Source organism: Ambystoma mexicanum, chromosome 3p, assembly GCF_040938575.1.
Source record: "Ambystoma mexicanum isolate Mex_15411 chromosome 3p, UKY_AmexF1_1, whole genome shotgun sequence".
NCBI classification, from domain to species: domain Eukaryota; kingdom Metazoa; phylum Chordata; class Amphibia; order Caudata; family Ambystomatidae; genus Ambystoma; species Ambystoma mexicanum.
This window is the reverse complement of record NC_090925.1, coordinates 646,845,972-646,862,129: the sequence shown is the minus strand read 5'-3', so window position 1 is coordinate 646,862,129 and position 16,158 is coordinate 646,845,972. Positions and strand designations below refer to the sequence as shown.

At 46.0% G+C, this 16,158-nt stretch overlaps 1 protein-coding gene across 5 annotated transcripts in view; it reads right to left on the bottom strand.

The window, feature by feature from the left end:
- Positions 1 to 16,158, bottom strand: part of HTR4 (5-hydroxytryptamine receptor 4) — a 1,746,991-nt gene that overhangs the window by 1,385,364 nt on the left and 345,469 nt on the right. The window lies entirely within an intron of this gene.

The window sequence follows — 16,158 nt, the reverse complement described above, 5'->3', positions numbered from 1 at the left end:
GCTGCAAGGTTCATGTATATAAAACCAAAACACAGAGGCAGGTTGCACACTTGAAGTAAGTATTGACATAAGCAGAAGCCCAGTTATACACCAGTAAGGAGGAAAAACATAAAATACTAAGAAGGCTAACACCTTACAAAGCCTTCAAAAAGGGTCAAATAATAATAATATACAAATTCAAAGGTCAGGGATGGAGATAAACACGTTAAAGAGAACGAGAATTCAATTATTAAAACACAGGCTCCAAGAAACCACCCCCGAGGAGAAACAATGCAATAACAATGCATAGGGGGTTTCAAACACAAGTGGATCATGAGCTAAGTGAATGCCGAAAGGCTAAAACGCCTTCGAAAAATGGTCAAATAACAATACTATACAAATTCAAAGGTCAAAAATGGAGATAAACACGTTCAAGGGAACGAGAATTCAATTATTAAAACACAGGCTCAAAGAAACCACCCCCGAGGAGAAACAATGCAATAACAATGCATAGGGGGTTTAAAAAATAAATGGATCATGAGCTAAGTGAACGCCGAAAGGATGCCTTAAAATTAAAATAAGGGCACTCGGCAAAAGGGGGGGGCAGGATCCACCTAACCCCCCACTCCTTTACCCTGAGAGCATGGAAGGGCACAAGCCTCAATCCCAGATCAGATTGGATACAAGTGGAAGCTCAATAATCCACCGCTGAGGATGAAAAGTAATAGCGCCTCACCAGGGGCCACAGCACAAGTGGGCCAGAGCGAGCCAAACAGGATGCCTAAACGCAGTGGAACAGGCTCACATGCCGCACCACAAAGGGTTCAAGGGCAGGACAATGCCCCAGAAACTGATGAAATGTGAAAAGCAAACCAATGCTCCAGAAACCGCCTCTGAGGATAAAAATATTACTAATCCCCCTCAGGGGGCCACATCACAAGTGGGGCACCAGAGCGATAAGAAGGTATGCACATGCCTTAAAGCGCAGAAAAGCACACAACAGTCCATGAAAGGCATATACTACTCCACCATACATGGAAAAGACAAGAAAAATGCAGAAGAAGGTCACCTGCAAAATCAAAGAAGAGACACGACACATAGCTCACACGCTGGGTCCACCAAATACACCAGACACAGCTCTCACGCTGGGTCCACCAAATACACCAGACACAGCTTTCACGCTGGGTCCACCAAATACACCAGACACAGCTCTCACGCTGGGTCCACCAAATACACCAGACACAGCTCACACGCTGGGTCCACCAAATACACCAGACACAGCTTTCACGCTGGGTCCACCAAATACACCAGACAGCTCACACGCTGGGTCCACCAAATACACCAGACACAGCTCACACGCTGGGTCCACTGAACGTCACAAGCTTTTGTATGAAGGGCGGCAGGGATCAGCCTTGAGTTGGCCCTATGTGGAAGTAGGGCCCCTGCTCACCTGATCCCTTGTTCCCCAAAATATTTGTGTTATGTTATCATTATGTTTTGTTGTTTGGTTTTCTTTCCACTATTACTCATGATGCAATAAAGCTTGTGGCCAAAGTTTTTCCACCCTACCTCTTGTTTGGCCTCATCATTATGGCACTGTCATTACTCTCATTACTGTCACCTGTCACACCACCCTGCATGGCTCCCCCACACTAAAACACTTCCAGGCTTATAGCAATTGAGGTAAAGGCTGCTGCCTTTGGAAAGGAGGCCACTCAGACAAACTCTTGGTCCCGGCTCCTATGGCTGCAGACAGCTGTGGGCACGTGCAACTTCACCCTATTGAATTGTGCCCTCAGTCTGATGTTCTCAGGTGAGAATGAATCAGCATAATTAATGGCCGCCGGGTGTTGAAAACAAACCACAAATGAATGGGAGGCAGTGGAGACAAAGTACTTCCCACGGCCCCATTCATACCAGTGGGCTCGGGCAATTTGCTCCCTTCCAGCCCCTTTTGACAGCCCACACACATCACACATGCACACACACACACACCAATATGGAGAAAACTCCTGGTGCCAGCGGGGGCGGATGATAGGGCGCTGGCTCGAGTCTGCAGGGTGCACTGGGCAGCAGGGAGGGTGTCGTGCACTGGGCACCAGTGAGGGTGTCGTGGGGCTAGTCCCCCACTTTTCCCTCCGCGGCTCCTCCACAGACACACACGCACGCACACACCAATATGGAGGAAACTCCTTGTGCCAGCGGGGGCGGATAATAGGGTGCTGGCGCGAGTCTGCGGGGTGCACTGGGCACCAGGGAGGGTGTCGTGCACTGGGCACCAGGGAGGGTGTCGTGGGGCTACTTTTCCCTCCGTGGCTCCTCCACAGACACACACGCACGCACGCACACTTCTATTTTACTCAGTGCCCAATCTACCAAAACTGGGAGTGCTGAGAAACTAACTAAGTAGCGGCAGTCAGCGTTACATAAAAGTGCACATTTACATTTAAAAAATAAATAAATACAGGTCTGAAAAGAAGATTGCAGAAAAGTCAAAGAGATGCAGACACGTCTTTCGCAAACCTCCCCCCACCCCCCCGGTTTCCAAGCAAACCACCTCTGCAAGGACTATAACACAAGCCAGCGTTTCTTAAAGAGCAAAGTGTTTACATTGTGCACAACCCAGCGAACTCATAAACCCGCGAGATGGGACGAGGCTGTCCATTAATACCATTAGCCCCGGCTGCTTCCCAAACCAAAGCCCTTCGGGGGCTTTAACCGTTGCCTCGAAAGTGCGGTTTAATTACAGTCTGGAAGTCGAGCGCGCGAGCTGCATGCCGGGAAGTCAGAGGTCAGGGCATTAGCGCAGCTCGCGGAACTGTTGCAGACGGTCGGGCTCCCGCCAGCCCGCGAGGTTTTGTGGAATCACAGCCAGGGAGCGCCTGGGATGGTGTATTTTAGTTTGTGGATGTGACAGTGAGTTGGGAAGTGGCAGGTTGTCAGAGCAACCTAATCTGTTTGTGCCGCAAAATCCACAGTGAGATGAGTAAACCCCAGCGTGTGCATGTGCGTGGGCACGAGAATCCGGAGAGAAAAAACAGATAGACAGAACAGGCCAGCATGCATGGGCAGAGTAAGCACGAGGAGAGGAGAGCAGTGGGGGCACAGAAAGGGGAAAAGTAGGCAATGCAATAGCACCATATATGGTCGGACAGATGAGCTGCGGGGTGACTGGCCGGTCAGCAGCGTGGACAAATATTCAGGGAATGGATAGATGGCCTGGAAGATTCCCAAAAGCCCTGTTGGGTGATTGGCCTGATGGTTGCGAGGGCAGACAAATAAATGGCCTGGATGATGGACATATGGTGTGGGAGATGGACAGAAGTTCTGGAAGGTGGATGAGTGATAGATGAAGGGTCTGGGGGATGGGTAGCTGGTCAGTAGCATGGACAAAGGGTCATGAAGATGGATAGATATTCCGGAGAATAGATAGATGGCCAGGAGGATGGATGGACAGTTCATTCTGAGGATCGATTGGCTGTCAGGAGGTGTCAAGAGAGCAGATTTATTTGTAATTTGCTACTTGATATCGAAATGGCCTAGTGCCTGAAATGGGGGGGGGGGGGAGTGGACACAAGCTTTAGTAGGTGTTAGGTGAGGGGAACTGTGATTGGATCCTTAGGCAGGCCCAAAGTGGAATGATCGAGGTGAAATGAGAGTCTCACAGCAAGGAGCCTCGATAGTGGAGGGACCTATGGCAAAACACATTTGTATCTGAGCTGGTGGTTTTGGGAGGCCAACCATAGGCGTTGGGGCACCTGGTAGTGCTGAAGCAATTTGGTTAGCTAATCAAGCGCTGATCAAAGGAGGCCCATCAGCCCTGCTGTGACTTGGTATGTTCATATTAGGGCTGCAATTAGGTGGGCTGCATGACTTTGTGTCATTTGAAGCATGATTAGCCTTTTTGCCGGCAACCCGTGACAGATCCGACTGCTGTCATCAAGGCATGACATGACCAATGCGAGGACTGGGGCAATCCTGTGAAAGGTACGTAAATGGGGGAATACACCCCTAACCATCTTCACATGGAAGTAGGCTGACATAATAGCTACATTCCCTTGGGCTTGCTGTATCATATGTAACTGCTAAAGTGCAACATTGATTTAGCTGTAGGAGGTGGTCCCCGTGCCGATGGTGAAATGAAGAGGAGAGAGCCACTGTGTACATCAGTTGGGCCTACTAATAGAATCTCTGCCTTAGAAGTATTCAGGCACAGGTGGTTGATGGCCATCCATTCCGTCCAGTGCATGAGGCAGCATGCAAAAGACTGCTGATCACAGATTGCTTTCATATAATTTGTGATGTTGCTCAGCAGCCATGTAACATTTAATATGAGTGCCAATATATCGCTGAGCTGTGCTCTAGCACCTTGAAACATTTCTTGTGCTAGATGGAATACCATTAAAGATCTCAGACCAAATAACCCGACAGACTCAGAAATATGGCACAATACTACTTTATTTCCAGTTCAATAAAGCAGGGAGAACTGGCGAACAACGGACTGATGCTTGCACACTTACACACAAACCTGATTATACAGAGGTTATATACGCCAATATGCGTCATCTTTGACGTCATCCTACGTGGAAAACTGCAAAACATATTGAAGGGAAGGATTGGTTAATGAAACATATGTACCTATGTTATAAATAAGGGTTAGTACTTCACTGGCAGCCCCTTATCTGTAGGGCACACCTCGAACTACCTCTAAATATATATAATACTGATTACAGCAGAGAAAATGGCAGCGGATTGGTCTATGAAACATTATATAGCACGTTGCCCCACAGACCCCCTGATTGGTTGGCATGCTCACCCAACCGTGGAACTTCGGCTCGTTAGTTGCACGTAAGCAAAACAAAACCCAGGTGCTCGAGTCACGGCAGAAAACTCCCCACTTTCCCAATGAATCCACCATCTCTTATGAATCCAACCATAAGCCACGGTTTCCTGTCTGTAGTTGACCTTGTAGTCTGCTCTCTGTTCTGGGACATTCGAGGGAGTGAAAGCACATCACTATCTTCATCCTAAGATTAATTAATAGCCCTTGTTTTTGACTTCTGAATCATGTGTGAGGAGACTGCAAATGTGTCAATTTCTACCTCTTACTTACTGTTATTTGATTTATTTGTACTGGCTGTTCTTACTCCTCTTGGCCTCTAGAGACTTGCTCACTCCACCCACTATAGACCTTAATCACTATTAATTGTCCAATACTTGGCTCTTGCAAATGTTTTCTTCTTCTTCAATCTAAGAGAAATATGTCTTATGTACAAGGTTTATCCATCTTCCTCCCTTTGTGCCTTGCAATTATTCCTTAAAACAGCATCCTTGAACCCAGGCCAACATAGACTCCTCTTTATTCTGCACACAAAGCTATTTTTCCAATGTATCCTAACTCTGCATCACTGGTCTGTCTCTGAGGTTGCTAATTGAGTCTTAATATGAGTCAACGTCCATCTTCCTATCATGGCCGTCCTAGCCATGTCATATTTTCCCCTATAGCAATCTTCATATTTACACTTATTGGTCAGCAAGTGACTTTATCTTCTTTGTATATATGATTACTTTATCATTTTGTACATGTTTCACTGCAGTTACGTTGTCACTCTTAAGTATTTTCATACCATTTCTGTATGTCCTTGTAAATCTTCTTCATGACATCACTCTGCCCTCGTTAGATTTCAGTCAGCGCTCCATGATGCCCAATGGTAGGTGCTGACATCCTTACACTGTTTCAGTACGGGGCTAATTTGGTGTGGCTGCATGAGTGCATACCGCCTCTCATTCACTCGATGTGGTATAGGGACAACATATGGGATCCCACGTAGAGCTCTTCGGCTGCTGTTCCAATATGATGGCAGTGAGGGGGTGGGAGCTAGGGAAAATGTATCCACCGGCTTCTCTACAGAGCCTCCACATGCGATCATGTTTGTGTGGTTTTAAAGGATGTTGGGTTCATCTGGCAACTTCAGCTGTAGAGGAAATACGAGATCCATTTAAGGGCAGGACCTTTGAAGGCCACACAATGCTGTAGTTGGTCCAATTAAGTGTTGTAGAGGTTATGGCGGAATTGCACCAAACAATCAAAAATAAAAGACTGAATAGATGGTTTGCCCGCATTCGGTATAGCTTGAAAAGACTAAACCCGAAAATACCGAATTAGATGAGAGGGGGTTGCAGGGGTGACCCCTGCATACAGGGAAAAAAAAGTGGGGGACAAATACAAAAAAACAAAAAGCTTGAATTGCAAAATGCGGCAAAGTGAGCTTTTCGTAATCGGATAAGATCACATACATCTGTTATGGCAGGGACAACTACAGATAGATTGATTCTGGCAATCATGGGCTTACAGTTATTTGACAATGTGGAAGGGGCCCTGAATGGCTTTAGGATCTCAGGACTACTATGCTTTGTAATTGGGTCAAACTAAGACAGTGTTGTCCTGACCGAGTTAGGTGAATCAGGGAATATAGCAGGTGTTTGCGGTGCAGTGGTAGAACCGATTTGCTCTACCTTAATTTTAAAGAATTGAACTAAGCCATCACAGACTTGGTGAGTTGGTTACAAGGCAGTAACGCACTATTCAGGGAACAGCAACTCAAGGAAGATCTGAAAGCGTTCTTTGGACAAGTTGTTGGCATTGCCAATGCAAATTGCAAATATTGTAGAAGGCTCTTTTTGTTCTGCATTTAAAAAGCCCATGATGTGGATGAGGGAGGCGGTGCGAACAGTGCATCGTTTTATATTCATCAGATTCTCTTCAGGGATTTTATATGTTGTTTCATAATACAAATATGTATTTAAACAAATTATTCATCATCTCGTTATTGGTCTTGTATTTAAGAAGCATAACATTTGGCGCAACATCAAGGGCTTCTTTCAAACCACTTTCAAGGTTGGAAGTATTGAAGTAAGGGAGCAAAGCCGAGGCAAGTGAATAGCAGCAAGTTTCGAAGTCAGAGAACAAAGTGTGGGTAACTCAATATTGGAAAAGTCTCCTCTGATTAAGACCTCTTTCTTGATATTCTTGAGATTACGATGCCAGGAAAGGGTGGGTGGGCTCTGTAGAGAAGGTTGATGGTGATGGGGATAATGTGCATTGGCATGGCAAAGTGAATGAGTGTGTGGTCACATCAAAAACGCAGTTTGCAGTCTGTGATAATAAGGTTAGTTTATGGGGAGAGTATTGGACTTAAAGTAAGAGCATCCTTATTTGGTGTCACCTGGACAGAATGTGCATAGGTAATGCTGTCTAAGTGTGAAATGCCCAGGTGCAAGAACATCAGCGGAGTCATGAAATCACCCATGAGGCAGGCTTTTCGGATTCACTATGATAGGTCAATGAACTGATCTGACAGGAGCTGTCAGTTGTTTAGGGATGCGAAGAGGTGCAGCTATAAAAAAAAGATGCAGGTCTAATTACACATTTGACTAATGGGATATCATGTTATGTATTTGTGTTCGTGAACAGCAGTGTAAGCGCAGTACCTCTTCCCGATTCTGTGTTTTTGTAGATCATTTATAATGGGGGAGTGGAGCTGGTTGGAGAATGTGTCATAAAGTGTTGTCGAGCCAGTTTTCAGTAATGAGTGGGAAGTTGGGAGATTAATGTACAGTGATGTAACGGATTATGGAGGCCTTGTTGATAAAAGATCTAGGGTTTAGCATTGCTCCATTCGGGGAGTTGAGAGGTCACGTTGCATCAAGTGGGACAATTTTGTTGTGGTTGTTATTGCAGTCAATGAGATTGAATTATCTTCAATATTATCTAATGAGGATGGCATTGTGAGTGCATGTCCAATGGGTGATGTATTGAACGCTATGGAATGGAGAGACCCAGGATTAGTAGGACTCGAGGGCCAGGCATCCACATTGATCTGATAATTCTCAAGTAAGAATGTAGTGTGGTGGTGTTTCTGTGAGATGGACTCGAAAATGGAGGGATGGTCAGGGGGGTGGGCAGAAGCTCACGAGGATGGATAGATGGTCTAGAGGCTATACAGATATCCAAGAAGGTGGCTTGACCCCGAAGGTGTAACAGTGGTGTGGCAGTTGGCAGATAATATGGCGGTTGGATAAATAGTCAAGGGGATGGATAGAATTCTTTGAGGAAGACTGATGGCCTGGAGTATGGACTGATGGTAAGGAATATGGTCCGATGCATAAAAGGGTTGATAGATGAACTGGAGGATGGGACGAGGATCTGAAGGTTAGACATGGTCAAGAAGATGGCTCTATATATGGTCTTGAGGATGGCAGAACGCTGGGAGAATTGATTGATGGTCTGTAGGAAGGATAGATGCTCCCAATGAGGAATGCATGGTGTTGAGGATAGTCTGCTTGGGGGAGAATGGATGTCCTGGAGTACGCATAGATGTTATGAGGGTGGACAGATGGTTTGGAGTATGAGTAGATGATCTGAGGTTGACAGATGGTCTGGAGGATGGAAGGATGGTCTGGGGGAGAACAGATGGCTTGCAGGATGGTTAGATGATTTTAGGATAGACAGATGGCCAATAGGATGAATGGGCAGATAGACCTGAGGATGGATTAATGGTATGCAGAATGGACAGGTGATTAATTGATAGTCTGGAGGACGGATAGATGGCAGAAGGCTGGATAGACATTCTGGGGTTCTATGGATGCTCTGGGGGATGAAGATATGCTGTGGAAAATAGACAGATGGCCAAGAGGATGTCCTAATGCATGGTCTTCAGGATGGATAGATTGTTATAAGGATAGGTAGATGGCCAGGAGGAGGAATGAAAAGATAGTCCTGAGGATTGATACAGGTCAGAAGGATGGACACATAGTTAGAGATGTTAATTGATAGTTCAAAGGGTGGATTGATGACCTGGGGATGGATAAACATTCTGGAAGGTGTATGGATGCTCTGGAGGATAGATACATGGTGTGGACGATAGATACATGCCCAAGGGGTTGCCCTTCATACGGATACATTGGAATGCGGTTGGACAGATGTTCGGGAGGATGGAAAAATAGATAGCCCAGAGGGTGGACAGATGACGAGAGAGTGAAAAGATCATGCTGATAATTAATTGACAATCCAGCAGATGCTTAGATGATCCGAAGAAAGTATAAATACACCCAGGGTGTGATAGCTGGGCTGACGTGTGCAAAGAGGATGGATAGTCCATACAAGGGATACAAACATGTTTGCAAAGGAAGCTAGTAGGACCTTCATATGTTTTCTTTGAAATACAAGGTTACAGTTAAAGCCATGTTTGTTATGCACCAATTAGATTGGTGACAAATACAATTTACTGAGGATACAGGACAACACGCTACTGCTAATTCTCCAGAACAATGTTATTCATTACCCATTATGACATCATGCGATGTAGGTTTATAAAGTCCTATTGTTGGAGGATGGTGCTTTTTAATTGCTGGAATGCATTTGTCAGATATCTAACCAATGCTGCACCATATCATCAATATTCCCTGTTCCCACCTATTTGGCTTCATTTATTCACAGCAGATTCAAAAAGTGAAAACCAGAAAGAATTCAATTTCTTCCAGTGATATAATTATTAAAATGTACACCCGGCTCATGCATCCTGACCAATCAAGTTTTCTCTGAACAGAGGAATTAACCAATGGCATATCTCTGTTGTTCTGGGCTTCCTGAGTGATCCCATGTTGTCCCTGTTGTCCTCTTCCCTCATATCCTCCCAGGCTATGGCCATGCAGTATTTTTTGTTTTGTGGCTGCCGGCAGCCACACTTCTCCTAATTGTTTATCTATATTGTTTGTGTCTCTTTTCTTTTTTCAGATCCCTGCCCTTCCACCTACATGTGTTGCTCCTCGCACTCCCCCACATAAATGTGCCAATCACCAGCATGTTCCTCCTTGTTTTCTTCTTCCGGCAGTCATGGGCATGGAAAGGGGATGCTCTTATGCTACTTTCCTTCTGCTCTCTTTACTTGGTGGCCATGTTTTAATGAATTTCTTCCTTTTTTTTTGGTATTGTACTGCTTATCTTTTTGCACTCCACTAGTTTTGTGTATGTAGTGGGGATGTCTCCCCATGGCTAGAAATCTTTGCAGCTGGGTTCCCCAAAGGTAAGTTGGGTGCTATTAGCGTTATAGCTCTCAGGTGTGAGCAATACTGTCTCTTAAAGTCCTTAGTCCTCGTTAACCACGCACATCGCTCGGCCTATTAATTCGGGTTTCCAGGCTTTAACAGCTGGATTGCCCCACATCTGAGCGTTATAAATCTATATTAAGATGTTTAAGTATGCTTCTGCTTTGGTAGAAAACCCCATTCTAAAAGAAGTTTCTGCCCAAGGCCTATAATCAGGGAACAGCAACTTTTGGCTCTCCAGAGGTTTTGGACTATATCTCCCATCATCCTCAGCCAGCATAGTTAATGGTTTGGGGTCATGGGAGCTGTATTGCAGAACATCTGGGAAGACACTGGTTGCATACCCCTGGCCTAGATAGTGCAGGCGCTCGATATTCTAGGTATATTTGTTCTTACAACCTGATGCACCACCCTTCATTATTGGGAAGCATGCAATTCGGGCTAGTGTGCAGAGCTGAAATACACTGATGCCATTATCTATGCACTGGGCCAACAAAGATTATTTCGCTAGGAATGATAAACTTAGTAAACAATTGACTGATGTAAAGTTAGAAATGAGCTGGTCAATAAAGAGAAGGGGGAATTCAATGAGAGTTTTCTGAAATATAATCAGAGATTTGAATCAATTGGCACCGCACTAACCGATTACGAGGGTAAGTGACAAACACAAACAAAAGTAACCTGACAAATGAAACGACTTTAATGAATGGTCGCGTAAATTAAACCTCTGCGACAAGTCGATGGCCCTGGCCCCGCGCCTTCCTTGCAGAGACCAGACGGAGGGAGTTGGCACCACGTTGGCTGTGACTGCTATACGCCCTGCCAGAGGCCCCCATGGGAAAGAGATTGAAAAAGAAAAGTCCCCGTCAAGGTGAGGAAACGCTCACCCTCTCTCTTTGTTAAACAGAGATTGAAAGATTCTAGCTGCGATATCGGCCACACGGAGCAGAAAGTCTCATTGTTGAAATAATAGGTTGTGTTTCATTTTGGGAGATGAAAACCCGCATGCAATCTTTCTAGCAGAATCTGAGAACTGGGGTTATTCCAGGGCAGGGGAGTTGCTAGGTCTGGATAGACCCCGGGCTAGGCTGATGTCGGAACTGTCGGGACTGGGGGCTAGCTAGCATTTTGGTTGTAGCTCCTGAGATTCTATCCGGGGCTACAACCAAAAGATCAGGGGCTATAGCCCCCTTAGCCACCCCCTAGCAACGCCTCTGTTCCAGGGACTTAGTGACTAGTGGAGGCTTTTGCGATAACACGGATGTACACACATTGACGGCAGATAAGGTCCGCCAGGCCATCGTGCATATGCGTCCCTAGGGAGCTACCAAATTTCAGGCTCTGACTCTGTTCTTACTGGGCCTCATCACGAGTTGGATGGTAACGCCATTACCACTGCATTTAAGGGTCCACCCAAACAGGAGTAGGCCGTTTTTACCCCCAGCTCAGAGCTGGGCGTAAACCCGCTGGAAAAATTACGATTTTCGGTACAATTAACGTGAATAATACCGCCAGCGGTAATTATGCCAAAAATTCCATATTGGCCGGAGGGATGGACAATTATGTGTACCACTCAACCTGTGATCTGGCGGTCATACCGCCGGATGGGTGGGCAGTAACGCAAATACAGCTGGGCCGTATCCCAGTCGGGATACCGCCCAACTTGTGATGAGGCCCACTGTGTTTACTCCCCACTGTTTGTTGAAGGACTTCCTGAGTTCTGCTACTGCTTTGGCCCCCGTTCTTCGTGAAGGAGGCATTTCAGTCCGTGCAACTACCATTCTGCGAATATGATGTCCTTATGCTGCCCTTGCATCTCACCGTCCGCAGCTGAACAAGCCATATCAACAGCAGTGGTCGAAGTGTACAAAAAAAAGTAGTCGATGTTCCTCTGTCCTGCACCCTTTATGCTCTGCCCCTTTTTCTGCTCCATTCCATCCCACATACAGTCATTCCCAGCCCCCCACCAACCTGGGTCCTTCCCGTCCTTCCCTCCACCCCAAAAAGCTGTGATTTACAAAAGTACTCCCAAGACTAAAGAAAACGTGGTGAGAGAATAAAGATTATGACCACCATTAGTGTGCCATTGCCCTGCCTGTCTTCTTCTTGCCGATAGATTTTATCCATCAGCTGTGATTTTTGGATGCCGAGACTTGAGCCTCATTACTCCATCTTCTCGGGTTGAGTATGTAATCCTGGGTTAAGATTCTTCATGGTCTGTGTGGACTTGTCACAGTTCGGCTGGTTTCATAGGGTCTTCGCCGTGTCATGACCCCCTCAGCATGCAGCTTTATGTAGCCTTCCCCTCCCTTCCCCCACCATTCACACCTCTTAAGGGGCATGTACATGACAATAGTCACTGATATGCCCGCCCCTCCCATTACCTGCAAACACCACTGTGCTTAAACAAGCCCCTTGTGCCTACAGCAATTCCCAAATTGCTGAGTGACTGCCTGGGAATAGGCTTCATTCACACGTAGTCCATTTAAATAAACACAATTTAGCCAGCACGTGTGAGACAGCACAATGTCCTTTAACACAGGATTGTTAAACCAGAGCATAGGTTCAAATCCCCAGCAGGGGAACTGTTATTTTCTTTTTGTTGCCTTTCCTACTGTCCTGGAACAGCACTCCAGGTCACATAAAGTAAGGGAACTATGACCGATTTCCCCAAGAAGTAAGGGAACGCCGTACCATTTAGTTCCCTCCCACTTTGACCTCTGATCACCAGTGAGTGTAATTCTAGACAGGGGGTCTGCAACCTGCAGCTCTGCAGACCCCATGATCGCTCACCATGTTCTGCTGTGGCTTGCTCTGGTGGTAGCTGTAGCACACAAAATCTGGAGAGCCAAAGATTGCAGACCCCTCTTCTAGAACCTCACCTCCCCTCTACTCTCTTTAGGACCCCTTCAGGATTCAAAAGACCCTTGCGTATCCTCACCCCGTGTTCCAGATGTATTCATCCCTTTCTAGAGAGAATGCTGGCCCCCACAGTTGTACTGGAAACTCCAGGCGAGGCTTCACTGTTGATTTGAGATAGAGATGAGTGAACCGGCTTGAAAATGCTTTTAGCATATTTAAACAAAAGGGGCTCGTAAAAATGCACAGATCACCTTATGTCTGGACATTTCAGGGTGTTGTACAGCTCTGCAAATGTTGTACTAGGCAGCCCCCTTTCATACAATCATAAGTGTCAAGCGTTGGTAGTACATTCTGTCCCTCTTTGATAGGTAGAAATGCAAGTGGGAGAGCAATGGTCGAGGCAGGCAGACCCTGTCATGCCTGTACATCCCCTTGAACCTTTGCCAAATAGATTTCAATCCTGTGGGAATCCCTCCTCTAGCTTTTTTTATTTTTATTAAATAATAACATGTTCAAGGTAATTGGATCTCAGAGAGGGCCGCTGCTACTCAGCAGCTCCTGCTCCCTAGTGGCACAGAGCACGCTCAGGTGTCACAGGTGCCCTGTTTGACAGCTGCTGTGACAGAAACGTTCCTGCACTGCAGAAACTGCATTTAAGTCTGCACCTATGTTAAAAAAACACAATAATTATGATAAACTATTACCTGTTGGCAGGGTAGTCTTGAAATAAAAGCCAGACCTAGATTTCGCTATGGTAGCTGGTAGTTCGTATAATGTTCAAAGCAACATTTGATTTGTATAATAGTAGTGTCAACCATGTGAGCTCAACCCTGTGAAAGCCTATGTGGATTTCAGGCAGCCTGACTTTCTGCATTCCATTGAACAAGACAAAGAGAAGAACGTCTGCCTCTGTTGACTCTATGGGTGGATGGGTCGTTCCTCCCTACTAGACCCGGGGCTCCCACCAGGACATGTCCTGAGAGCCTGGCTTCAAAGAGGCAATTCCTCATCAATGGCCTGCCTCACAATAGGGGGTGGAACACCAGAGGGCCTTTGAAGCTGCGGGCTGAGAGGGGGACATATTTAGGGCAGTCAGAGAGCACAAGGGGTTTGAGTCAGCGTTCCTCCATCTTGCTTTTCTGTGGGCATCTCTTTTTTTCCTTTTCCCTCCACTTACTGCATAGCAAGGCAGTCTGGGTATGTCATAAGGAGGCAAGGATCACTTGTCTCAGCGACTTGGATTAGACCACTTAAGTCAGGCCAGCCCTGTGACCTTTTATCTCCGTCTTTGATTCCCTTTTGGACCCTCGAGGAAATCAGGAAGGATGCACCTGGACCCTGTTGGGAGAGCTGTCCTCGTCAAAGTCCTCTGTCAGAGGAGAAGACAGATGCTCCAAGGCAGGCGCAAACCTCTGCTCCCTACACATTCCCAGAGCACATTGAGGGTGAACTGCAGTTGTTAACTAGACCTGCCTCCCTCTGACAGCTACACTGGTGCACAGGCCCCGGCCCTCACTGGATTTGAAGGACTCCTTCAGGTGCTTGCTAGCATTCCCCGGCTTGAGAACAAAGGGAATAAGGACATATCTCGTCCCTAAGACCCTGGTTTTGGACTCACAGCACCAGAAGAAGCAAAGCAACTGTGCTCATCCATTTAAAGTTTCAAACCATTATCAGACCGTGATTCATATGTTTTTGAGCTTCTTCAAACCATCAGGACACAAGCTGCTGGTTTTGGAAATGCTGTCAACGGCTGTTAATGCATCATAAAACCGCCTCGATGCGGTATCGTACCAACCAGAGCACATAACCTTTTCATCCCAAACAACCACCTCACTGCTTCATTCGACCATCAAGGTTACCACTACAAGCTACTCAAACAGCCGGAAGCATCACAATATCTTTCAACTTGAACCAGTGGTTATCAACATCTCACACAGACGCAAGCTTCAAACCGACCCTGCTAAGCCCTTGAACTGCTTTGCTTGAAAGCCACCTTCGAACCACTCAGAGCTATTGCTTCGACTCTGCAGGCGCCAGCTCACCACCTTCGACCACCATGACCAGTTTTATTTGAACCTGATTTGACCAGTGAGCATTGCATCTCGAACCCTGGTTAGACTCTGGTGAACTGCTTAAAACTGTAATCATTTACTATTAAGACTGCCTGTCCCTGTGGTCCATTTTCGGGGCCTTAGTGACTGGTTAAAGCCCATGTAACATCTTTTTTCCTATAGACATCTTCTTTCAGTGACATTATTGCAATTCTTGCCTTTTTCCACCTTGCTGAAGTATTCAGAGTGCTTACACATCCTTGTTTTGCATGCATTTTCTGTATTCTTTTTCAAGGACGGGTGTTTATATTGTTTTTAAAAGTAAGCTGTATGATTGGGTTGTTTACTTAAAGTGTATCTATGTTTAGAGAACCTTGATTGGACATTCTTTCACTTTGAAACTATTTTGGTTGCTACCATCTCACATTCACACCCCTTTCAAGAGTATAGTCTTTTCTCGGACGACAATACCACAAAAGGCAAAGAAGGGATATCTCTTGGCTGTCCTCTTTTTACCTTTATGTTTAGGATCGCTGTTGGTTTGTAGAAGTGTGATGGCTGAGCAGGCGGTGTACCCACTACTCACCCTTGTACTCCTGCAGAGCAGCAGTCATTTCATCACAGAAGCCTATGCTGTCACCTGAAGGTGTCTGACAAAGAACAATGTGATGTTGTAGAGTAGTGATTGCTCCAAAAGTAACACTGGAATGTGATTTAGGCCAGGGACGCACACAATATGAGTAGAAAGGGATGTCTGAAAATTCAGACACCACTGCTTCAGAAGTTGCTATGGATCTCAGAATGCCCTTCTAAACAAACCAATAGCAGCCAAGAATGTGGCAATGCAACTCCTACAACAAGAGGTACTTCAGTTAAAGGAATGTCTGTAAAATGAAGAACTACTCAAATAAAGGTGTTGTACAGCGACCAAGGGTGTCTAGCGGAGTGTCTCTGACCGTCAGACAGATTAAAGTGTATGGAGTGGAAGATTGGGAGGTAGCTTTCAAGACATATATGGAGACATGCTTCATACGTGTGGGTGTCTGATTTTTCTTCCTGCATGGATGATGTTGATGTCGCTGGGGGGTTGAGGTATATCATATAGATGAGAATTAAGCATGGAGACAGACAGGATCTAGGTGGCTAAAGACTCAAT